This window comes from Amblyomma mixtum, chromosome 1, assembly GCF_055824585.1.
Source record: "Amblyomma mixtum isolate Tamu chromosome 1, ASM5582458v1, whole genome shotgun sequence".
Lineage (NCBI taxonomy): Eukaryota > Metazoa > Arthropoda > Arachnida > Ixodida > Ixodidae > Amblyomma > Amblyomma mixtum.
This window is the reverse complement of record NC_143012.1, coordinates 170205204-170217379: the sequence shown is the minus strand read 5'-3', so window position 1 is coordinate 170217379 and position 12176 is coordinate 170205204. Positions and strand designations below refer to the sequence as shown.

The 12176-nt window shown below is 47.4% G+C and overlaps 1 pseudogene; it reads right to left on the bottom strand.

Annotated features, from left to right (window-relative positions):
- Positions 1–214: 214 nt before the first annotated feature.
- On the bottom strand, positions 215–1656 carry LOC149369762 (uncharacterized; annotated as a pseudogene).
- Positions 1657–12176: the final 10520 nt, after the last annotated feature.

Here is a 12176-nt window from a genome sequence, read left to right as displayed (position 1 = left end):
AAGAGTGCCGTCAAAGTCAATTCGGTGTTGTCCGCTTTGTGTTGTCTAATTCTTTCCGCGAAATTCTTTGTCTCCCCTACGTACGAGGCCGGGCAGACCGAGCAGGGGGGGGGGGGGGGGGGACAGAGAGGGCGTCCGATGGTGGTAGCCGGTTTGTGCGTTGTCAGCACCCCTTCTTTACCGGGAACACGAGCCAACGTCACGCTCACGCCTTTCACGTACGGAATGCAAACGTGTATTCGCTTCTGGCGCGTGCTCGGGAAAAGAATGGAGCTGTTTTTGTGTCGTCTTTTTTTTGTTTTTGACTAATGCGTCGGATGAAAGAACTGGCGTACCCATTTTTTGGAGATCGGAGACGACACGGTTCTTCTCTTTTTTACTGTCTTCATTTGAGGAACTTATGGTGTCGGCTCTCTTCAATAAAGATGTAGTGACAGATGCCTTGCGAGGAGTGGGATGGTTCGAACTGAAATGGAGGTACCGTCCCGTGTGGGTTCCTTTGCCGTGAATTGTGAGTAGAACGTCGAGAAAAGGCAGACTGCCCTGCCCTGCACGTTCCACTGTAAACTGTATGGACGGATCAGTTGAATTTAGATGGGTTAGGAGGTTGTCTATCTCCGACGTTTTCATCACACAAAAGCTGTGGTCTACATAGCGAAGGAACGACTTTGGCTTCGGGTTGAAGGTGGCAAGCGCCCGGGTTTCAACGTCTTTCATGGTTAAATTAGCCAATGTGACGGAGATCGACGCCCCTATGGCAGTTCCGGTTGTTTGATTGAAAAACTTTCCTTTATAGACCGTTTTCGGCGCGTGGAGGAAAATAGCCTCGAACCGGCGCGCGCGCGCCGCCGCTTCTCCTCCTCCTCTCCTACTGGTATGCGCGGGCGGCGAAGTACGCGTTGAGTTACGTTCGTGTCCTGCTGTCTTTTGCACGAGAAAACAGTTTTTACGTGTTCTGACGCTGACTGTTAACATGAATCGTGAGCCGAGGTCATCAGGATGCCACTGTGCTGTTGTTGGCTGCACCAACAGCTATTGCAAGCGAAAAAAACTAGCCGCCGAGCCATGAGCACAGCATCAACAGCCGCGGCGTCAGTGCGGCTGCGACGTGTTCCACCTGCATCGCTTTCCGTCAGATGAAGACGAGCGATGTCTTTCGTTGGTTAGCGTTAACAGAAAGGATTTTGTGCCTTCTTGATGTCACATGCTTTCTTCTCTAGCAAATAAAAAATGATGTGTGGCATCCGGACGTTTGGCCACTTCAGTCAGTGACAACAGTTGGATGCCTGTACAGCTCGTGTCCTGCAGACAAGTATGAAGGCCACAATATCAGAGCAATGGAAGTAGATAGCTCAGATAAGCAGAAAAAAGACCTCTCCGAAGTTTTTGCTGCATGCTAAGTATGACAGCAAATGATATGCGATATTACAGCACTGCCGAGTAAGCAATGTTGTTGCAGCAGTGTTGTTGCCGCGAATAACTGGGCTTTGGCAGAAGCAAAAGAGCGTGCTCACTGCACCAGTCGTCAAGATACCAAAAACTTGTGTGAAGACGCATAGCGTGCTTAACGACGACCGCAAACGCGCTTGCTCACCAAAGTACAATCGAGCTGCGGGTGGCGTGGCGAATTTCTGCTGCCGCGGGGCAAATACCCATGCAACCTCTCATCTAACTTTCTCTGTTTAGTGCGGACATTTATTTAGGGCCGCAACATTTTTCTTTCCACGAGTGAAGAGTGGACAAGTACGCGAAAAAAAGCGGCGAGGCAGCGAGAACGACCATTGCTCGTGCTCGCTCGGTAGCCAAGCACCCAAGCAAGCAATGATGACATACCCGATGTCAACTAGTCTAGAAAGTGCTTTCGTTGGTGCCTGCCCACTCTGGCTTAGTAAACATTCTTGCACCTACCACCTAGACCTGCTCGTAGGCGAGCATTTATCTCGAAGTGATAACAAGCTGAAAGGCAGAGAGGACGCCAGGCATCTGACGCCTGAATCTGGCACGATGCGTATCTCGCTGAGAAGTGCACTGTAATACCTGCCTGAAATTGTGAAGTGTATACGGGTCAGCTTAGACGAAAGAAACTCATCAACGTAAACATTCATGAAGTGACTTTGTTATGCTGGCGGTAATCGTACTCTATCTAACTCAATCAGATAGCACAAAAGAAGCTTGGCGGCTGCCTGTGTCGCTTCTTCGACCGCCGTCGTAGGTAGCGATGCGACCGTTGCTATGCACTAGAGCAAACAAACAACTCGTAAACAAGTTTCGTTGGCCTAGGTCAGTCATCGGAACGACGGTGGAAGTGCCTCCTGCCCCATAATCCGATGGAGTTCCGGCCATCACTAAACCAAACGGCGCCAGTCTTGCTCGAAAAGCTTTTCCCGTCACCCAGGCTCATTTCTAGCATACACACACACGCACAAAAAAATGAGAAGCTCCGAAACGCCAATTTGCGACGCCTCCGTACTGCACCGTGGGGGCAGCACAAATGCGCGCGCGCACACCAGGATGGCGCTAGGGACAAGAACAGAACATAGACGGCGCCACCTCCCCAAAATGGCGGCGCTCTAGGTAAAATGCCCACTGCACCAGCGCCACTTCTCCCCTGCCGGTCATTTTGGCGCGTCCTGCTCGCGAGGGAAGCGCACCTGAAGTAGGGTTCTAGGGACCCTACCTGAATTTTGCTCCTACTGCACCAGCGCCACTTCTCCCCTGCCGGTCATACGCGCGTGCTGCTCGCGCAGCTGGCACTCTCTCTTTCATTGTACCCGCCGCGGTGGCTGAGTGGTTACGGCGCTCGGCTGCTGGCCCGAAAGACGTGGGTTCGATCCCGGCCGCGGCGGCTGAATTTCGATGGAGGCGAAATTCTAGAGGCCCGTGTACTGTGCGATGTCAGTGCACGTTAAAGATCCCCAGGTGGTAGAAATTTCCGGAGCCCTTCACTACGGCGTCCCTCATAGCCTGAGCTGCTTCGGGACGTTAAACCCCAATAAACCAAACCAATCTCTTTCATTGTGAGCACGTGCCGTCCTGCTCGTGGGCGCACAAAAGTGTTGTTGCCGCTCGCTGTGAATTCCGCGACGTTCTAAGAATGGAGAAACTTGTTGTGTCTGGGGTTGTCACAATAGTTCTCTGAACATCGACGGCCAAGGACTGCCCGTGGAATTCTACAGATTTCCTGGAGATGTCCTACATTTTTTTGGGAAAAAAATTTAATATTGGAAAATTTTAACGTACAGTAACGTAAATATTGAAGGTAATGGTCCACCCTTTCTATATGCAGCAAAATCTTCAATATTTTTCATCGCTCGTATCGAGCAGTTGACGATAGGAAAAACGTTAATACGAAAATAAAATGCAAGCCTATCAATGGGAGATTGCTATAGTAAAACCTTCCAGTATATGAAAAAAAATGCGTTCATACACTTTTTCCTATTAAAAAATGTTTTTGTTCGGAATTGTTGGGTATGAAATGGATGAGAACGAGAAACGGCAGGCCTCGATGACTGCTATGGGCAGGGTGAAGTAAGCTTTTTCCTGTTGCTAAACACGTTTCGCATGTTGCACGCGTAATATTATTTCTGAGCAGTTTTTGCTGTAATTCACTAAGCATGCAGTGTTTATTAAAGCTCGCGCTAACGAAACTCATTTCTTTTGCCATTTTTTATTTTGGAGACTGACAACAGCTAGCGGCATTATGCTGACGCGTGTGAGGCAAGGTCAGTGATCGCCTCAATGTTCCGACTTGTGACGCCTGGCTCAATTTTCGAAGTTGGTTTACATGTAAAAAATTTCAAAAAACAAAAATAATCAAAATGTTTGCTTGCACATGAATGAGCGTTTCCATATGAGCGATGGCTCTGCAAATATTGCCACGCGCCCAACGCGCCGCGCGGCCTCCGCGCTGAGTCGAAGACGACGACGAAGCGGCGGTGGGCTCTCGTGGCGCGCTGTTCTGTTCTGTGTCGTGGAAGCTGGCTCCATAATTTAAAGAAGGCTCCCGGTCTTGGGTTCTTCCCGACGTCTACCTTCACGGCTCCTCTGGTCGTGACAATATATTGTTTTGGGGATGCGCGTGCTCTGTAATCAGCATTAAAATAAATATACCAACCGCTTATCTCCGTTAGCGATTGACCAAACTAGAGCATTTTTTCTCTTTGCCGTATATAGCAAGACGCTGGTAGGCGCATTTCGTGAGTGTTTTCGTTTTTCTCCTCAGCCTCGCGTGTCGCCTTAAGGCCCCTTTATTTTAAGTTAAAATAAAAATTATTTCCATTATTATTCAGCGAAACACGTAATAAAATCCTTATTATTTGGCCAAAAAACCTGCATGCACCTAACTGCTCAGCCACCCAACTTAATTAAGCATCTTGCGAAGATGGCCGCGCCAAAAAAAAAAGTATTTACCTCGAATTCCACGTCTTAAATGACCTCGTCATTTACTTGCGATACACATTTCGCCCTTACGGTACCGGCTTTTTCGTCAACAATCTGCTTCGCGTAGTGGGCCTGATCCACTAGCAGTTCATTTCTGAAGTTTGCGCAGCGAAAAAAAAAAATTCAGGGGGCACTTTGACTGTCTAAAGTGGGTAGAGGCGGAAGCGTTTTCCGCACCACCTTCGCTGTTTCTGTGGCACTGGTGGCGTCACATATAATTGAGTACTAATTACTAAGTGATGACAAATCACTAATTAGTGGTTAATTACTTATTAATGCCTGAATACTAATTAACTGCTAATTAATGACGCTTAAGTTTCGCCTTTAGGAGTGGAACGCGACAGCGCCTTGTAGCGCTGCCAGGGAGTCCACGGAATGCCACCACCCGTTCGGCGCGATGCCTTGCCCTTTGAACGCAACGCTTTTTGAGGAAAGGAAATGGCGCAGTAATTCTCTGTCATCTCGGTGGACACCTGAACCGCACCGAAGGGAGGAAGTGGGAGTGAAAGAAAATAGATAAAGAGGAGCCGTAATGAAGATGAAAATTGTATTCGAGGAAAGAAAATTACGCAGTAACTGTCTCAGAAAATTCAGGGGGGCACTTTTTTGACCTAAAGTGTGGTCACTGATGTGTGGTTAAGATGCTAAGCTTCGCCCCTAAGAGTGGAACGCGACAGCGTCTTGCAACGCTGCCAGTGAGTCCACAGAACGACATCACCCATTCGGTTCTACGCCTCGCTCGTCGGTAAATTGGTTTTTCAGGAAAGGAAATGTATCTGTCTCTCAGGTGTCGGTGGACACGTAAACCTCGCCGGAAGGGAAGGAGGAGGATGAGAGTGAGTGAAGATACCGTATTCACTAGACGCGCCTTTGTTCATTCCAAATCGTCGAGCTGGCATGGCGGAGTGGATAGCATGCTCGTCTCTCACGCCGAAGACCGGGGTTCGATTCCCGAGCTCGACCAATTTCTTAATCGGTTTTACTTATTTATATGGCCTGACTAGTAAAGCTAATTAGGCTAACTGGGTAATTAAGCAATTAACTAAGCTCAGTCCCACTTACTTGCATCATCACTATACGATCCCTTCAATTGGTAGCATGGTTACTAGCCAAAGTACAATTGGCCCCGTTTGAAATTCGCGCACTGTGACGTCACGACCGTTTCCACCAATTGAAAAGCGTGACATTTTCTGTCGACAACTGCTGCTTACAACGATGAGACATTAAAGGCTTCCGCCTTAAAATTCACTGTCCACTATTTCTTTTAACCTACATCTCAGAGCGTACTGCCGCGACAGAATGAAATGCGAACAGCGCAGTGCCTAGGCGCTCCGCTGTTGGAATTTATTTTCGTCACGCTTATACTTGGCTCGCAACACAAATACGCTAGAGACATCCGTGATACAGTAATGTACCACTCTAGCGTCTTCTTGTTACTACCGAGATAAAAGCGCATTGAAGATAAATTCCGACTGCGCAGCGCATGGGCGCCGTGCTGTCCGCATTTTTTTCTAGCGCCCCTGTACATTTTGATAATCCTCTGAAGCTCGTCAGCGTTCAAGCACGAGGGAAAAAGCTCGCGACTGCACAAAGAGATTTGCAGGCTGGCCAGCACGTGCAAAGTACGTGCAGAACTGTTTTTTTTTTTTCAGGTGAAAGCAAGCGCACCTGAAGTTTGCTTCCACTGCACCAGCGCCACTTCTCCCCTGCCGGTCATTTTGGCGTTGCTGTCCGGGCACGTCGCCGGCGGAGCGCATTGAGCCAGCAGCCTGTCGGCTGGTACGCGCGTGCTGCTCGCGCAGCTGGCACTCTCTCTTTCATTGTGAGCACGTGCCGTCCTGCTCGCGGGCGCACAAAAGTGGTGTTGCCGCTCGCTGTGAATTCCGCGACGTTCTAAGAGTGGAGAAACTGGTTGTGTGTGCGGCTGTCACAATAGTTCTCTGAACATCAACGGCCAAGGAATGCCCGTGTAAATCTACAGATTTCCTGGTGATGTCCTACATTCTTGGGAAAAAAAAATTTAATATTGGAAAATTGTAACGTACAGTAACGGAAATATTGAAGGTAATGGTCCACCCTTTATATATGCAGCAAAATCTTGCACCACAAATACGCTAGAGACATCCGTGATACAATAATGTACCACTCTAGCGTCTTTTTGTTACTACCGAGATAAAAACGCATTGAAGATAAATTCCGACTGCGCAGCGCGTGGGCGCCCTGCTGTTCGTATTTTTTTCTAGCGCCCCTGTACATTTTGCTAATCCTCTGAAGCTCGCCAGCGTTCAAGCACGAGGGAAAAAGCTCGGGACTGCACAAAGAGATTTGCACGCTGGCCAACACGTGCGAAGTACGTGCAGAACTGGCTTTTTTTCAGGGGAAAGCGCGCTGCTCGCGCAGCTACTCAATGGGAGGGGTGACCGGTTTGCCCGGACAAAAATACGGAGTCGGTCGGATAGGGCGCTTTTCACTGGCGTCCGCAGCGCCCCCCTGCGAAGCTGCGGTCCCCACAAAAGTGCGGAGTCGGCTGGAGAGGGCGCTTTTCAGTGGCGTCCACAGCGCCCCCCTGCGAAGCTGCGGTCCCCGCGCCGTCCTGCTCGCGGGCGCACAAAAGAGGTGTTGCCGCTCGCTGTGAGTCATGGTTGGAATTCCGCGACGTTCTGAGAGTGGAGAAACTTGTTGTGACAGCGGCTGTCACAGTAGTTCTCTGAACATCAACGGCCTGGACATGTCCTACAATCTTGGGGAAAAAAATTAATATGGGAAAATTGTAACGTACAGTAATAGAAATATTGAAGATAATGGTCTTAAAATTTTTCATTGCTCTTATCAAGCAGTTGACGATAGGAAAAACGTTAGTACGAAAAAAAATGCAAGCCTATCGATGGGAGATTGCTATAGTGAAATCTTCCAGTATATGAAAAAAAAATGCGTTCATACACTCTTTTCTATTCAAAAGTGTTTGTCCGGAATTGTATGAAATGGATGAGAACGAGAAACGGCAGGCCTCGATAACTGCTGTGGGCAGGGTGAAGTAAGCGTTTTTCTGTTGCTAAACACGTTTGGTATGTTGCACGCGTAATATTCTGAACAGTTTTTGCTGTAATTCACTAAGCATGCAGTGTTTAGTAAAGCTCGCGCTAACGAAACTATTTTTTTTGCCATTTTTTATTTTGGAGACTGACAACAGCTAGCGGCATTATGCTGACGCGTGTGAGGCAAGGTCAGAGATCGCCTCAATGTTCCGACTTGTGATGCCTGGCTCAATTTTCGAAGCTGCTTCTGTGTGGTATTTGTGTTACTTGTGTTACCTATGCTATATGATTATCAGGAGCTTTAGAGCAGTATAAAACCGAGTGCTTTTTCAATTTAAAGCAGCGCTTAGAGATGTATTGGATGACATTTTTTAACGTTTACAGATTTTTATTTTACAAAGTGCGAGAGATATGTTGGTTTGGTCAGTGAAGGTGGACCGTACAGCAAGACGGGCATTATGTACGTAATAGAGCTCAATAATCTGAAAAATGATTAATTATATTTAACTAATCAGCTTTCATAATTTTGATTTTGGGACGTAAGTCTGTATCGCGAAAATGAAGGCCGTCAGTAAAGAAAGATAACCTTAGCTTTTAAATATTCGTAATCGTTAATGTGGTTCGAAATACTGAACATACACACTTGCAAGCTCAGTGAATTGCCTTGTCCGTTTCGCATATTCATAAACGCGTCGCTGCGCGTCGTATCATCGCCGAATTCAAAGAAACTTTTTCTACATCATAAAATACACAAACGGTGTCCGTGTTTGATGCATAAAAAAAGTGACCGACAGTTTTATGCATTTTCAATGCGGGTAAACCAACTCAGCGAGCTTTGAAATGCGCAAAATCTGGCGCTCGATATTTCAAACTCCTATACCAATTAAAAAAAAAGTTAGAAACTGGGCTCACCTTTTACGATGACGGCCTTTAATTTCGCAACATAATATCGCCCCTTAGAATCAAAATAAAATGTTCATTAGTTAATGTTAGTTAATTAATTGTCTATTAAATCAGGTTTATCGCTTACATAATGTTAACCATCCTGTATAACCCCCCTACACAGCACCAACGTATCTCTCAAAGTTTTAAAATAAAAATCTACGTCAAAAATTTAAGCTGTATTACATATCTGAAGTAGTAGCGGTAAGGACGTACTGCACTGTCGCTCACGTCTGCATGTGGCGAAAACGGCATATGTATGACAGCATTCTGCAATGGTTGTAACTAATTTCATTACATCTTTTGTTTGGCCGCCCTCCATCACTGTTTGGAGACGCCACGCCCCAGGTTCACTCTTTATTGGCTAATGTGATAGAAGCAGCCTGCAACATTGGAGAAGGGGAGCCTAGGTGCTTGCAGAGATTGCAGATGAAGCGCGCCGCAAATCGTTGGATTTCTTCAATTTTTTTTTGTACCATCTCCTTCGGTAGATCTCGCCGTATGAGGGCACATATACATAGGCTGTCATTTATTATATATTTCCGTATGAAAGCTTATAAGGTTTTAATAAGGGAGTAATCACTCATTTTCATTCCGCCAAGCAGTGACACGGCTACAAAGGGACCCGACACAGCTTCCACAGAAACTTTTGCTCTTTCGTAAAAAGATTCGTCCTGGTCTGGGGACATGGTGTATGACTGTGCTTGGATGGATGCGAATAAGTAATTAATAACTTAATGGAAGTCTGCTCCGCCTTAGGGGAAATTTCCCTTCAACATTTAACCAAAAGTATATAAGGTTATGTGCAGATCTGTCAGTATATGTTCGTATATAGAACCAGCTCCATATATAAGCTCCAACCAAATATGGACATATACAGATTTATCTATATTTGGCCATATATGGCCCATATAAGTATATTCATCCATATATGACTGTTCGCAGATATGGCTATATACGGATTTGGCCGTATCTGGGTATATAAAGACCATATATAGAAATCCCATATATGGGCTCCATCAGATATGGTCATATAAGGATAGGACATATCTGGCTATATAAGGACCATATATACATATATTTCCATATATAAGTTCAATCCATATATGAATATATAGGGAATTGGGCATATCAGGCCATATATGCCAGATATATCCATATATGAGTTCAATCATGATATGGATATATAGGGAATTGGGCATATCAGGCCATATATGCCAGATATATCCATATATGAGTTCAATCATGATATGGATATATAGGGAATTGGCCATATAAGGCCATATATGCCAGATATATCCTTATATGATTTCAATCATGATATGATTATATAGGGAAGTGGGCATATCAGACCATATATGCCAGATATATTCATATATTGTCATATATGAGTTCAGTCATGATATGGATATATAGGGAATTGGGCATATCAGGACATATACGACCATATGCACATATATTTCCTTATATGAGTTCCATTCACATAATGGTATATAGGGAATTGGGCATATCAGGCTATATACACCCGCATATTCATATAAGACCTTATATGCCAAATTCCCTATTTGTTCATATCTGGATTTTTTCATATCAAACCAGATATGACATTTCCGTACGGGAAAGAAAGACGGTGCACTTCGATTCTGCGTTGATTACCGCCGCTTGAACAACATCACAAAGAAGGACGTCGACCCCCTCCCCCGAATCAACGACACACTGGACCGGCTCTGCAACGCTAAGTATTTCTCATCGATGGACCTCAACAGCGGCTACTGGCAAATAGAGGTCGGCGAGAGAGATCGCGAGAAGACCGCATTCATCACTCCAGATGGCCTCTTCGAGTTCAAGGTGATGCCGTTTGGTCTCTGCTCCGCACCAGCGACATTTCAGCGAGTAATGGATACAGTGCTGGCAGGCCTGAAGTGGCAGATTTGTCTGGTATATTTAGATGACGTCATTGTCTTCGCCTCGAACTTCGAGGAACACCTGAAAAGGGTTCGAACATTATTAGACGGAATCAAATCGTCCGGGCTAACCTTGAACGCAGAGAAGTGCCACTTTGCCTATGAAGAGCTACAGTTTCTGGGCAACATTGTTAGCAAGGAGGGAGTACGGCCAGACCCGCAGAAAACCACTGCTATCGCAATGTTTCCACCACCGGCCGATAAGAAAGCTGTGCGCAGATTCCTCGGACTGTGCGCGTACTACCGACGATTTCTGAAGAACTTTTCGCGCATCGCCGAGCCACTGACCCACCTGACAAAGGCAGACGAGCCATTTAAATGGGAAGCGCCGCAAGTGGAAGCCTTCAAGGAGCTTCAGCGTCGTTTGCAGTCCCCACCGATCCTCGCGCACTTCGATGAAAACGCCGAGACTGAAATTCATACCGACGCAAGTAGTGTGGGACTAGGCGCTGTTCTCGTTCAGAAAATTGACGGAGGGGAGAAGGTCATCGCGTACGCTAGCCGTTCCTTGTCCAAAGCCGAAGCTAATTATTCGACAACTGAGAAGGAGTGCCTTGCCATCTTCTGGGTTACGTCGAAATTCCGCCCCTACCTGTACGGACGACCGTTCATAGGTCGTCAGCGATCACCACGCACTTGGGTCGCCAGTTTGAAGGACCCCTCCGGCCGCCTTGCTCAATGGAGCCTGCGGCTCCAGGAGTTTGAAGTCACAGTCGTTTATAAGTCCGGACGCAAGCACTCTGACGCCGACTGCCTGTCACGAGCCCCTCTAGATGCACCGCCGCCGGACGACTGTGAGGACGCCTTCCTGGGACCCATCATCTCCAGCTCTTTTGCACAACAGCAACGATCGGACCCCGACATAAAATGCCTCATCGAATACTTGGAAGGCAAGGTTTCTTCACGCCCCGCCTCTTTCAAGCGAGGATTGTCTTCGTTCTATTTACAGAACGATGTCCTCGTGAAGAAAAACTTTGCAGTGAACAATACAGCCTACCTCCTTGTTGTACCTGTAAGTCTGCGCGGAGAAGTTCTTCACGCCTCACACGACGAGCCGACAGCTGGACATCTCGGGTTTTCTCGCACCTTCCGCCGCATTCAAGACAAGTATTACTGGCCCCGACTGTCTGCCGATGTCGCACGTGATGTGAAAACCTGCCGAGATTGTCAGCGACGAAAGTCCCCTCCAACCCGACCAGCAGGATTTCTGAACCCCATTGAACCCCCCTCAAGGCCCTTTCAGCAGATCGGCATGGACTTGCTTGGCCCTTTCCCGAAATCAACATCTGGAAATTCGTGGATCATTACAGCGACCGACTGCCTGACCCGCTACGCCGAGGCAAAAGCGCTACCTAACGGAACAGCAGCAGAAGTCGTCAAATTTTTCGTGGAGAACATTCTTCTGCGACACGGCGCCCCCGATGTGCTCATCACTGACAGAGGAACAGCATTCACGGCGGAACTGATGCAAGTCATCCTCCATTACAGCCAAACCAACCACCGGAGAACAACTGCATACCACCCGCAGACCGACGCACTGACCGAGCGCCTCAACAAAACCATGGCCGATATGCCCGCGATGTATGTCGATGCCGAACACAAGACATGGGACGTCATCTTGCCTTACGTAGTCTTCGCCTACAACACCGCAGTCCAGGAGACCACCCAGATGACGCCTTTTAGGCTCGTCCATGGCAGAGAGGCCACGACCACGCTGGACGCCATGCTGCCGAATGTTACCGAAGAAGATAACGTCGACGTCGCCGCCCACCTACAACGCGCAGAAGAAGCCCGA